The sequence below is a fragment of the Coregonus clupeaformis genome, chromosome 7 (genome assembly GCF_020615455.1).
Source record: "Coregonus clupeaformis isolate EN_2021a chromosome 7, ASM2061545v1, whole genome shotgun sequence".
Lineage (NCBI taxonomy): Eukaryota > Metazoa > Chordata > Actinopteri > Salmoniformes > Salmonidae > Coregonus > Coregonus clupeaformis.
In genome coordinates, this window is record NC_059198.1 from 49,034,754 (window position 1) to 49,046,101 (window position 11,348).

At 40.2% G+C, this 11,348-nt stretch overlaps 1 long non-coding RNA gene across 1 annotated transcript; it reads right to left on the minus strand.

Moving 5' to 3' along the window:
- Positions 1-2,457: 2,457 nt before the first annotated feature.
- LOC121570606 lies at positions 2,458-9,475 on the minus strand. Its single transcript, XR_006001488.2, has 3 exons — positions 9,301-9,475; positions 2,953-3,991; positions 2,458-2,699 (listed from the first exon to the last, which is right to left on the minus strand). It is a non-coding gene; the product is annotated as an uncharacterized LOC121570606 (long non-coding RNA).
- Positions 9,476-11,348: the final 1,873 nt, after the last annotated feature.

The window sequence follows — 11,348 nt, forward strand, 5'->3', positions numbered from 1 at the left end:
AGAATGGGAGAAACTCCCCAAATACAGGTGTGCCAAGCTTGTAGCGTCATACCCAAGAAGACTCGAGGCTGTAATCGCTGCCAAAGGTGCTTCAACAAAGTACTGCGTAAAGGCTAATAATGCTGGTGGAACCCTTCATAGAGGGTTCTAGGTAGAACCATACACAGGGGGTTCTATAAAGAACCTTACACAGAGGGCTCTAGGTAGAACCCTCTGCAAAGGGTTCTCCCAAGCATCAAAATGGGTTTCTCTATGGGGACAAACCGAATAACCCTATATGGTTCTACTTAGCACCTTTTTTTCTAAGAGTGTAAAAAAAATAAAAAAAGATATTGAGTGAGAACTGGCCACACACCTCTCTAAAGTTTGCACAGTTCCTAAGTAATTTCAATGTACATTTATGACTCAAAGAAGTCTTCAACTGTAAGGTGCTTTTTTGAGCTCTCCTAGCTGTGCCGTTGACTAACTAGAGCAAGCACACTTGTAGTGTTCTTCCCCGCCATCACACACACCATTGAAATTTAAATTAAACATTTTACTCCAATTACTACAACAAAGATGGTCGCCGGTCCACCCACTGTCGAATACCAACTTAAATGCAGTGGTGGAAAAAGTAATCACTTGAGTAAAAGTAAAGATACCTTAATAGAAAATTACTCAAGTAAAAGTGAAAGTCACCAAGTAAAATACTACTTGAGTAAAAGTCTAAAAGTATCTGTTTTTAAATGTAATTAAAAGCAAAAAGTAAAAGCAAATGTTATACATCAAATTCCTTATATTAAGCAGTGGTGGAAAAAGTACCCAAAAGCCATACTTGAGTAAAAGTAAAGATGCCTTACTGGAAAATGACTCAAGTAAAAGTGAGAGTCACCCATTAGAATACTACTTGAGTAAAATTCTTAAAGTACCTGATATTAAATAGCCATAAGGTAAATGTACTGAGGTATCAAAAGTAATAGTATGAAACCTAAGAGCCGTAAATCCCAAAATAAAAATAGCCAGACTTTTTATTTGGTTTGAGCTTTTCTGAAAGGTAACAGTCTTACGGATACAAGAAGAGTTCAGATAAAAAAAGAATGTGGATTCTCAAATAGGCAACACTTCAAAATACATATCTTACAGACAAAATAGAATTATGCCTTAATAATGACGGAATATAGCCAGTAAACGTAAGCACTTACAATCACAGTCACTATGCTTTAGAAAAAGCAAAAAGCATCCTATAATAGAACCCTATACATAAAAACTTTTTTGATTAGCTTATCAAAAGTACATGTACAGAACTGCACACAACCTCACTGTAGGAATATGAGAATATCACCACTGATAGAACTGTTTTAGAAATCAGTGCGTCAGGTCATGCCTTTGTAACAAGGACACCTATAACTTGTACCTTTTAAATATAAATTAACAAAAGCATAAGGCATCCGTGTCCTTGGGCTTGCTAGCGTTAAGCTGTCATTACTTGAAGTTGAAGAATTTACAGTTCATCTTCAGTAAAAGCTGGTTTTCAAAGTTTTTGGAATCCAGCCTTTCTCTCCTGGGGCTGAAAACAAGTCATGCAATGCTGAACAGCCTTTCACATGCAGCTGATGCAGGTAAGGGTGTGTTCAGCCTCAGAGACAGCTTACAGACTGCCGGGAAGGACTTGATCAGCTGAACAGGCCAGGTATCCGTCCAGCTGTTTGGAGCTTTCTTGTGCTTGAGACGTCTTCATGGCAGAGAAGAAGTCCTCCTCATCTGATGAACTGGTGCCATCACCTAGCTGCAGCAAGGGTTCTTCCAGGTGGTCCTTGATGTAGTCAATTCCTGAAATACAAGGAAGATGACAATAGAAATCATGCCGTTATGAGGCTACATTAATCCATCCCCATCCCCTATCTATATAAACCAAACAACAGGGCTAAGTAGGCTACCCATTGGACTGAACCACAAAGTCAGGATTGTAGTTTAAATGGGTGGTTCTCAAATCTATGAAGTGTCAACATGTACACTATACACAGTTGTTTATGAATAATAAAATACTGTTAATTAACCATGTTGTCTTACCCATTCTGATGGTGGCGTCATCCTTTGTCCACCTTGTTTTGAATTTGGGGAGAAGGATTGCAGCTGCGATCAGCTCAGGTTTTGTGAAACATGTGGCCGAAGCGCTTCTTCAGTCCCAGTTGTACCGCATCCACCAGAGGATTACAGTGTCACGCCCTGGCTCTGGGGACACTGTTATGTTGAGCCAGGGTGTGTAGATTTCTGTGTTGTAGTTCTAGGTGTTTCATTTCTATGTTGGCCAGTGTGGTTCTCAATCAGAGGCAACGAGTGTCAGCTGTGGCTGGTTGTCTCTGATTGGGAACCACATTTAAACAGGCTGTTTTCCCACAGTAGTTGTGGGATCTTGTTTCTAGTTGGTTTGTGTTAGACCGTGAACTGTCACGTTATCGTTTTGTTCGTGTATCGCTAAATAAAGAGTATGTTTGCCTGCAACGCTGTGCCTTGGTCCTCCTCTCTTACCGACGATCGTGACATACAGTCCTTCAGGGACAACTTGAGTCGGTCAAGTTTTGTGATCAGCAAGGTTGATAGTTGGAAGTAGCCACCCCATCTGGACATTGGTTTCAGCCTGCAGGATGTTGATGGCCTTTGCGACTGGGCTCATGGTGGCAGCATACTCTGTCAGGAAGGCGAGTTCAGCTGGATTGAACCTATGAAAAAATAAATAATAATAATACTGTTTCCTAACCCAATACAAAGGGGACCACTAACCATTTCAGCTGATTTAACTACAGTAATCAATGGCTGGATGAGTAGTTGACTAAATGGATAAATGATAGTGTATGGCTACAACATATGAAACAGTTATTAGTCCCCAAGCAAAGGGTCAGGAAACACTGCAACAGATTTAGACCACATTCAAGACCTTAAATTATGACAAAATAATATATAATCCTTACTTACATTGGAACCTCGAAGTCTGTGCAGAGAACTCTGAAGGCCGCCTCTCCTTTGTCTTTGACGATCCTCAGGAGTCTTTCTACAGCCATGAACCAGGAGTTCCACCTTGTAGCATTCCAGCGCAGCAGCTGGAGGTCGTAAGCATCTTCAACCGTTTCGGCTGCAAGTGTGGATCTTCCGCACTTCTTCCAAAGTGCTTGGCACTTGGCAAATGTTGAACGGGACACTTTTTTTGTAAGCCTCACTGGATGTTGCTTTCAGGGCATCGACTGTAGATACTAAGTTGAGTAGGTGGCAAGCACAGCGCTGGTGCTTCGGCAGCTGGTACTCAAAACCATCATCTTCATTCATGATCGTTGCCACATCAACAAACTCCACTTCTTCAATCTCCTCTTGTTTCTCTTCACCATCTTCCTGTCCTGGCTGAGCTGCTTCACCACCCACTGCTTCCACTGTCTTGTTGTTTTCATCTTCTCCAAAAACTTGGAAAGCTTTCAAGAAGTTAGAGCCGTTGTCTGTTGTTGTTCTCACAATTTCAAACTCAGAATGGATGTCATTTAGGGTGCCTGCCAACACATGAAAGGTGTGCGATCCTCTCAACCGTTTACAGGCCAGGGGTGCAGAGCATCTGTTGAGACTGTCAGGGTCTATCCAGTGGGCTGTAACACCAATTAAACTCCATCTTCTTGCAGACCAGCAGTCGTTGGTGGTGGCGATGTGGTCAACTCCTCTCATGGCCTCAGTCACCTTCTTCTTCATTTCCGTGGAGGCTTCATCACTCCTGGAGCGCAGTGTGGGCCTTGATAAGATCTTTAGTTAGGCTGCAGATCCTGGACAAACTCTCTGAACGGTTCTTGTTCTAAAACAGCAAATGTTTGGAGCCCTTGGACCACGTACTTCACCACAGCTTTGTCGATGGATTTATCTTCAGTAATGTGCTCTGCTTGATGGTGGCACATTACTGAAGATACATTTTTTTTTTTATCTTCAGTGTGTTTGCCGTCAGTTCTCCATACTTCTTAAGATGGTGTACATGCTTTCTCTGAAATAAGAAGAAAAGGAAAAGAGAAAGACAGTTACTTCAAATCAAATCAAATTGTATTTGCCACATGCGCCGAATACAACAGGTGTAGACAATACAGTGAAATGCTTACTTACAAGCCCTTAACCAACAATGCAATTTTTAAAGATTTTATTTTTAAGTTTTGTAAGTGTTAAGTAAAAAATAAATAAAAGCAAACAACTAAAGAGCAGCAGTAAAATAAAATAACAGTAGGGAGGCTATATACAGGGGGGTACCGGTGCAGAGTCAATGTGTGGGGGCACCGGCTAGTCGAGGTAATTGAGGTAATATTTACATGTGGGTAGAGTTAAAGTGACTATGCATAAATAATAGACAGAGTAACAGCAGCGTAAAAGACGGGGGGGGCAGTGTAAATAGTCTGGGTAGCAATGATTAGCTGTTCAGGAGTCTTATGGCTTGGGGGTAGAAGCTGTTGAGAAGCCTTTTGGACCTAGACTTGGCGCTCCGGTACCGCTTGCCGTGCGGTAGCAGAGAGAACAGTCTATGACTAGGGTGGCTGGAGTCTGACAATTTTGAGGGCCTTCCTCTGACACCGCCTGTTATAGAGGACCTGGATGGCAGGAAGCTTGGCCCCAGTGATTTACTGGGCCGTACGCACTACCCTTTGTAATGCCTTGCGGTCGGAGGCCAAGCAGTTGCCATACCAGGTGGTGATGCAACCAGTCAGGATGCTCTCGATGGTGCAGCTGTATAACTTTTTGAGGATCTGAGGACCCATGCCAAATCTTTTCAGTCTCCTGAGGCTTTGTCGTGCCCTCTTCACGACTGTCTTGGTGTGTTCAGACCATGATAGTTCGTTGGTGATCTGGACACCAATGAACTTGAAGCTCTCAACCTGTTCCACTACAGCCCCGTCAATGAGAATGGGGGCGTGCTTAGCTATATGACTACCATCACCAAATAGTTAAGGTATAGGAACCTAATTTTAAAGCTATAAACACCATTAGTTAAGTGAGAATTTGTGACCACCATTTAATATTACAATGAGAAAAAACTGTTAATTGATCTAGCTAGTAGGTTACGTCAATAACTTAAGTCTACAATAATTAGCTAGGTAAGAACAACTTTATCAACTAACACACTACTTCGTTACTTTACACAACTGCTTAAATGGGAATGTTTATTCTATTATCTATATTTCCATGATTTCAATAGGTTTCCTATGGAAGATTTAAAATGAACTGATATTCGCATTCAAGTTAACATTCTCTGATGTGTAGACCTCCAACCATCTTTGTAGTACCATTTCGATTTTAGTACATTTATATGCCAAAACATGACACCCACCCTGTATTCATGAGCATGCTGTGTCTTAACCGATGGCGGACACAACACAAACACCTCAGAATATGTAAAATAGGGTCTAAGCTAAAACATACGTTTTTAGGTAAATAACTTTAAAGGTAAAAAAAGTAATAATTGTATTTTTTCAATAAATTTGAAAATAGCTTGAAAACCCTGTTTGTAAGCTTTTAAATTATATCAAACTCAACTGTTTATATTTTCCAGTGATAAAGACATATGTCTCATGGTATGGTGGGGTATGCAAAATGGGTCAACTTTGATCACCTCTATCTCCTGAATGTTTTGGTATTCAGGACCACTTCTACCATGGGCAAATACTGTAACTATGGAAAGTTTCGTTCAAATCAAAAGGGGTGCGGTCAAAAAGTGATTGAAATCAAATGGAACGACCCTAGAGGAAGTCAGTGCCAGACAGAAGACATTGATTTAGAAGAGAAAAACAAACCCTTGATAGGTACCGTTGGATATTATTTTGATATGGTCATAGTTTGGATTTATTATCAGCTATTACTATTACTTATTTAACCAGGTTGTTTTAGTAAACTATTATTGTGTTCTTAGTTACGTACCATACCTGGTTAAATAAAGGTTAAATCAATTGTTGTAAACCTTAGGGGGTTCTTAGAAATAAGTTAGCCGGCTTGCGTAACATGCTTGTATAACACACTCCATACATATGCCACTTGCAGTGGCTTTATATTTCATGAAATGGCAATCTCCCAGCCTCATGGAGCTCGCTGTAATCATCAAACCTACTATTAAGGGATGATTTAAACCCAATTTAGTATTCTAGGCATAAAATATTCAATCTGTCTTTCAACAGCACATTAATAGAGTATGTAAATGCCATGGGCACATTATTTCCTTACATTGGTTGCCTGGATACTGTGTTTCTGTTACGTTGTGATTAGGGGCTCCTGAACATCAAGCAAAAATGCTCTGAATGGACATGCCATGCCCTTTTTATTCCAATGTTAAGTCAGTTTATTTACCCGTGTTGATTCAGTGGTATTTCTCTCTGGGAGTAATTAATGTTGTACAAGATGTGCATCTCCATGATACGGTTATAATTTAGTTTTAAAAAAAAGACAACTATTTGAATATAAATATATGTAACGGGGAAGAAATACAGAAAATGTCATGTTCTGTCAATTATATCCTCATTTATCAATACTCATGTCTATTAGTAGATAAAAACCAAACTCCTCTGACTCAAAATGCACATTTACAAATCCCCAAAAACTGTTCGTTTCAATGCAAATATAGTGCTAAGGAAACATTTCTATAATTTCCCTGTCAGGGTCACTGAATAGCACAGTGTAGGCTATATAGTGTTTCATTCTCATGGTGATATTTGGAACAACAAGTAGAGAGGGGTTTTGGATTGGCTTGGTAGATGACATCCACATTTCTGCCAACCACCTACAGTTGAAGTCGGAAGTTTACATACACTTAGGTTGGAGTCATTAAAACTCGTTTTCAACCACTCCACAAATGTATTGTTAACAAACTATAGTTTTGGCAAGTGAGTTAGGACATCTACTTTGTGCATGACACAAGTAATTTTCCAACAATTGTTTACAGACAGATTATTTCACTTATAATTCAGTGTATCAAAATTCCAGTGGGTCAGAAGTTTACATACACTAAGTTGACTGTGCCTTTAAACAGCTTGGAAAAGTCCAGAAAATGATGTCATGGCTTTAGAAGCTTCTGATAGGCTAATTGACATAATTTGAGTCAATTGGAGGTGTACCTGTGGATGTATTTCAAGTCCTACCTTCAAACTCAGTGCCTCTTTGCTTGACACAAAAGTATCTGTCCACAGTAAAACGAGTCCTATATCGACATAACCTGAATGGCTGCTCAGCAAGGAAGAAGCCACTGCTCCAAAACCGCCATAAAAAAGCCTGACTACGGTTTGCAACTGCACATGGGGACAAAGATCGTACTTTTTTGATCTGATCTGATGAAACAGAAATAGAACTGTTTGGCCATAATGACCATCGTTATGTTTGGAGGAAAAAGGGGGTGCTTGCAAGCCGAAGAACACCATCCCAACTGTGAAGCACAGGGGTGGCAGCATCATGCTGTGGGGGTGCTTTGCTGCAGGAGGGACTGGTGCACTTCACAAAATAGATGGCATCATGAGGAAGGAAAATTATGTGGATATATTGAATCTCAAGACATCAGTTAGGAAGTTAAAGCTTAGTCGCAAATGGGTTTTCCAAATTAACAATGACCCCAAGCATACTTCCAAAGTTGTGGCAAAATGGCTTAAGGACAACAAAGTCAAGGTATTGGAGTGGCCATCACAAAGCCCTGACCTCAATCCTATAGAAAGTTTGTGGGCAGAAATGAAAATGCGTGTGCGAGCAAGGAGGCCTACAAACCTGACTCAGTTACACCAGCTCTGTCAGGAGGAATGGGCCAAAATTCACCTAACATATTGTGGGAAGCTTGTGGAAGGCTACCCGAAACGTTTGACCCAAGTTAAACAATTTAAAGGCAACGCTACCAAATACTAATTGAGTGTATGTGAACTTCTGTGTCACGCCATGACCTTAGAGATCCCTTTTATTTCTCTATTTGGTTAGGTCAGGGTGTGATTTGGGTGTGCATTCTAGTTTTTCTATTTATTTGTTGGCCGGGTATGGTTCCCAATCAGAGGCAGCTGTCTCGTTGTCTCTGATTGGGGATCATAATTAAGCAGCCTTTTTCCCACCTTAGTTTGTGGGATCTTGTTTTTGTATAGGTGCTTTGTAGCCTGCTGAACTTTACATTTGTTTGTATTTTGTTGTTTTGTCGGTGTTCATTTAATAAATTAATATGTTCGCCTACCACGCTGCACCTTGGTCCGATCCTTCTATCAATGAGCGTGACATTCTGACCCTATGGGAATGTGATGAAAGAAATAAAAGCTGAAACCTACTATTATTCTGACATTTCACATTCTTAAAATAAAGTGGTGATCCTAACTGCCCTAACTGAGTTTAAATGTATTTGGCTAATGTGTATGTAAACTTCCGACTTCAATTGTATATGAGGCCATAACCATACACAATAACCCTAGTAGCTAGCCACCCCACTGGGCACATGCAGATGTGATTTCAACGTTTAGTTTTGATTTATATTTGGTTGAGTTGTCAACTAACGTGAATTCAACATGAAATCAACAAAACATTTCACCAGGTCATTGGATTAAGGTTAAAAGTTGGGTGAAGAAAAGACGAAATTCCCTGATGTTGATTACTTTTTTCAAATCCAATCAGTTTTCCACGTTGATTCAATGTAATCGCATTTAATGTTTTTGTTGAAATTAAGTGGAAACAACGTTGATTCAACCAGTTTTTGCCCAGTGGGACCCTCCTATTATCATATTGTTACATCTTGCCTGTCGAACCACAGAGCCAAAAAGAAAAATGTTCTGTGGATTAGAAATACTGTCTGTATCCCAATATTAAACTAGTTTTAAGATAATGACTACACAAAGTCATGTCGCAATTTGTCAAGATATGAAAATAACACCCCACCTCACCCCACCCCACCCCCCATCCCCCACACCCACTATATGAGCACACGCAGTGCCTCTGATCTCCCTCGTCTTAAGTTCATTTTAGCTGATCACGTTCCTGATATGACATAAAAATTCAGAAGGATTGTGCTGATTAAACTTGTGAGACGGTGTCATATTGTAGAAAGTGTTGAGAGAGCAGCATCTCCAGCATTAAGCCGGGCTGATGAAAGCGTTGCGTGACATAGATGCATACAAAGCCAAGACAAGAGAATGTTCAACCTTGAGGCTCTAGCTTCATCCTGAATGGGATACCTGCCTACTGCTGTTCAAGGTCTTCAGTGCTGCAGTGAAGTGCCATTTTGGTTATGGCTTTATAGGCTCTTTTTCTTTCCTCAATCTAATTGCAACAGAGGCTTTTCAGTCACATCTCATAGGCATCACTAACCTTTCAATCCATGATGTGATCAGTGGCGATGCGTCACTGGAGATTTGCATGCAATTCTGTTATTTTATGCCACAACAATGTATCATTTCAGTTGGCAAACAATATTATTTTCCCATTGTATTGTTGTTTTGGTAAATTTTCGTTGAGTAAGGCAGCTCCAAAATGGAGCAGTTACAGCCTCGCTCTGTGCTTTCTGTGGTGGAGGGGCAGACAAAGAAAGCACAAAGCGTTGAGCTTCTCTGGTTGCGCTTGATTGGCTCAGGGTGCTGTCACTCATGGGGACATTATGTCACCGCAACACCTGCTGGGAGAGCTAGCAAGCAAAAGCCCCTCTTCAGTGCTCCATTGATTTACAGTAGAAATGCCCACCCAATAAGGCTCATTGTCATTGGCCACAGATAAATCAATGTCTTATGCCCGGTAACTTTGATTGGATTAATGTATCAACTTCATAGCTAGCTAGTTGTTTACCATGCACTGTTACCACGTCTTCAAGCTAGGTAGCTTAGCTAGCTGAAACATGTCAACTAGCTTACCTATCTCCTAGCAAATAATTTTCTAAGTTAGCGTTATGAAGGAAATGTAGAGAGAAAACGTCTTGTTGCTCATTAGCCACCTAAACTTTAAAATATGGCCATCCATTAACATAAAGCAAGCTGGAAAATAAGATTCAAGTTGAGTGGTTGGATCATGGAGTAGTGGCTAACATTACATTTACGTCATTTAGCAGATGCTCTTATCCAGAGCGACTTACAGTTAGTGAGTGCATACATTTTTCATACTGGCCCCCAGTGGGAATTGAACCCACAACCCTGGCGTTGCAAGCGCCATGTTCTACCAACTGAGCTACAGGAGGCCTCTCATCTGTTTTGAGGTGGGCTAGCTATAATTTCCTATAGGCTACATCTTATTGTTGATGTTTGATGGCATACTGTAATACCCATGGAACCACATGTAGAAGAAGGGTTAGTTATACATATATTTGATGGAACTGGAAATGTGCAATATATGAAGCGCTTGCATGTTGTTAACCGGGCCCCTTTTTAACAGGCAGGCAGACGCACGCTGTGTCGCAATATTGCAGACCGATTACTAGCTAGTTTACTCTATAAAAGTATGGTCAACTACCATGGTCTTCCGTGCAATAAGAGCTAAAGATATGGGAAGTAGCCATGAACTGATCATAACCTAAATGTTATAACGTTTGTGTGTGTGGCTCAAAACTAATTTCTGGGATTGGTTATTAGTGCATTCAATGTGTAGCCAGTAGTGGGTTCGATGCATATGAGCTTTGTTGATTGAGTTTGCCCCACCAATATTTTCATGTTAAAATTGCCACTGGATATGATAGAGACTGGACAACATCCAACACAATCTGTATTAAATTCAATACCTGCCTTCTCTTTGACTCAGACTAAAAAGTGAAACATTTAGGACTAACATTTCCTCTCTTTTTTGATGATATCATTATTGTCTTGCTTTGCTCCAATTCCCCTCAATTGAAACCTGATCAAGTGGTCTTCCAAAATCCAATTTAACCTTCGTTCTAACTCCTGTTTTCCCTCCTGGAGGCTCTAAATTGTGCTAGCAGTCTGTTTTGAAGTAGTCTACTTTTCATTGTAAACTTACCATTTTAGCTAGATTTTAACAATGACAGTCTTGTGCATAACAGGATAAATGAGTCATCACAGTACATGACATAGGGTCCAGAGTTTACAGTTGTTTGGTTGAAAGAAACCAAATTGAGTTTTCAAGTCAACATTGATGTGAATTGTTAAAATTGAACTGTTATGATACTGTCTATCAGCTGTGAGTGTTTGAATGCGTTGCTGGGGAGCTAGACTGTTTCAAGCAGAACATTGTGTGGTTACTCTTCCCATTGTTTGTTCTTAGAATTGAAACCACTAAATGCCTCAATCATTTCACTTGCTCATAAAATATTGATCTGCGCTTTCAAGCCTTGAGCACCATACAGATTGAACTAGTCTTAAAATAATTGGTTGTTATGGATTTAAAAGTTCATAGGGTTATTTTCTCTTATATATAAT